Raw genomic sequence first — 3,244 nt, 5'->3', positions numbered from 1 at the left:
GAAAAAAGGAAGAATACTACGTAGTAAGCCAAAAAGAACATGTAATAGACTGTAGATATGCAAAAGGAAGAGCTAATATACCACTAGTAACAAAAAGAATAGTTAATAAAGAAATAAACGATATAAAAAGTAAAGACCCAATAAAATATGTACACCTTGGAGGAATAGAGATATTGATAAAAGCATGTTCTAGAGAAGGAATAGATACACCAATAGAACTATATTTAGCAGATGATAGAATTATAAAACCTATAGAAAAAAGTATAATAACAACCATAAAAGAAATTTAATATACCAAAAATTTAAATTTATAATAAGTGCGAATTATCAGTAGCAATAACAGATAAAAATATAAATAAATCATTAGTATTATATTGGAAAATATCAGTAATAGAACTAACCCCAGAAAGTCAAATATTTACAGCAAGATGTAAAAATCTATATGTATTAACAACAAAACATAAAATAATAGGAAAAAATAAAATTAATAAAATACAAATAGAAAGTCCTTTTGAACAATTTGTAAAATCAATTGATAATAATGATTATAGTTACAAAGACATAGATATAGAAGAAGATTTAGAAATAATAAATGATAGAATAAGCACAACAAAAAGAATAGCTCATGAAAAACTAGAATCATCAAACTCATCAAATAGAACAAGTTATGAAACAACTTCAACAGTTAATTTAAATCAATATTGCATAACAGGAACAATAAATGAAAAAGAATATTTAATACTCTTAAACACAGGACAAGAAGAAAATTATATAGCAAAATATCTAGTAAAAAGTGAAGAAATAAAATCTAATAGTGATATATGCCCAGATCTACCAAGGAGTCTAATAAACATTAAAGATACGGCAGAAAAAGAAATAATAATAGGTGTCAGAAAAATAAAAATAGAATTTGAAATAAAGGAAGAAATGCAAAAAGCAGACATAATATTAGGAATAAAATGGTTAGAACAAATAAAACCATACAATATAGAACATACACAATTATCTATAACATATAATAAAGAAAGATTATTCATAAAAAGAACTTTAACATGATATGAAAATATATGTACTTATAAAAATAATAGTAGAAGGATATTATAATAGGTATTATACACCTATGATAGATACAGGAGCAGAAGCAAACTTATGTAGATACAACTGTTTACCAGGAAGTAAATGAGATAAATTAAAAACACCAATAGTAGTCAAAGGATTTAATAATAAAGGAAGCTTAATTACATATAAAGCTAAAAATATAAAAATATAGATATGGGATAAAATAATAACAATAGAAGAAATCTATAATTATGAACTAACATCAAAAGATATGCTTTTAGGAATGCCATTTTTAGATAAAATTATACCCACATATAATAACTAAAACAGATTGGTGATTTACAACACCATATAAATAAAAAGTAAGAGCAAAAAGAGTAAGAGCAAAAAGAGTTATTAATAAAATAAGAAAGAAAACTGATTGGATAGAAAGAAGTGAAAAATTACACAAAAGTTAGAAAATATAAAAAAATACAGAAGACACAGTAGAACTAGTTGTATTTTTGATAAATAAAAAAGAAATAACTATATTTTCAATAGATAAGGTAGAAATAATAAAGAAAAAATTAAGACAATTATATAGTGAAGATCCATTAAAAGGATGGGAAAAAACATAAAACTACTATAAAAAATAAATTAATAAATAAAAATAGCATAATAACTCAAAAACCATTAACATATAATTTTGACGATTTAAAAGAATTTAAAATGCATATAGATCTATTTATCTATATAATTTATCCAAGTTATCCGCACCCCCTACAATTGGTATCAAAATAATACGATAAAAGTGATATAAAAATAATATAATTAAACTTAAATTTTACACACAAAAATTTTTGAAAGTAGATCGAGATTCATCTATGAACTATAAACTACCACAAAATAAAAAACTAAGAAAGATATTATGATAATACAATTAAACATAATATTTACCTAAAAAAATTTTCAAAGCCTACTCACATTCATCTAGCATCAATAAATTAAAATAAAACAATAAGATAATAAGGATATCAAAACAATACAATTAAACCTAACCTTCACACAAGAAATTCTTCAAAGCCAACCGACATTCATCTACGACCTGTAAACTATAAAAAAAAATATAATAGTGATCACAAAATTTCAATTTTGATCCAACTAATTCTTGTCTGAGCGAAAATTTTGACCCCAAACAATGATTTTGAATAAAAACAAAGAATATATATATATATATATATATATTATATATATATATATATATATATATACACACACACATATTTTGAATTCTATTATACTAATAATAACGTACATCTCAATATTTATAAAAGTATTAGCTTAATAGAGTCCTATTTTAGGAGTATTTTTCTAATTGAACAGTAGAAAAAAATATTAATTAATTTTAAAAAATATTAATTAATTCTCCTACCATATATTTTAGGAGTCCCATATAATTTAGGAAGTCTAGTAGAAAGGAAAATATTAATTAATTCTCCTACCGTATATTTTAGGAATCTCATATATTTTAGGATGTCTAGTTAATATAATAAAAAATAATTAAAAAATAAATTAAAAAATAGTAAAAAGACAGTTTTTCTAATGAAAAGTCTTTCAATAAAGGGTAAAAAGTTTAAATCACTTTTCTAAGGATCTTCACACTTTTAATATGTTATAGATATAAATTATAGATAGATTTTATATATATATATATATATATATATATATATATGGTAAAACCTTTCCTTATTAGAAGTCATCAGAATTAATGACAACTAATATTTTTTCATCAATTTAAGAATTTTAAATCAACTAAATTTGATTTTAAGAAGATTTAAAAATATCAACAAATAAATATAAATGCGTTAGAATAAGAAAAATTTGAGAAGTACCAAATTTTTAAAAGTTTTAAGTATGTAATATTTAACTTTAAAAATAAGAAAAGATTTTAAATATAGAAAAAAATCATACCACAGATATGTTTCAAATTAATGTGTCTCTTTTTGCCTCTGGTAGCAAGGGAAAGAGAAACTATAGCAAACACAAAAGCGATAATCCATCAAGCACTTGAAACTTCTAGTGGTAAAATATATATGTGCTTACACTAACATATATGTTTATGTTTGCATTATTATATTAAGATGTGAATGATCTATGAAAAATGCCTTTTACACTTCATCAAAAATTTCTGCAATAGAAAAAATTA

This window comes from Capsicum annuum, chromosome 1, assembly GCF_002878395.1.
Source record: "Capsicum annuum cultivar UCD-10X-F1 chromosome 1, UCD10Xv1.1, whole genome shotgun sequence".
Lineage (NCBI taxonomy): Eukaryota > Viridiplantae > Streptophyta > Magnoliopsida > Solanales > Solanaceae > Capsicum > Capsicum annuum.
The sequence above is the reverse complement of the archived record's forward strand: the minus strand, read 5'-3'. Positions refer to the sequence as shown.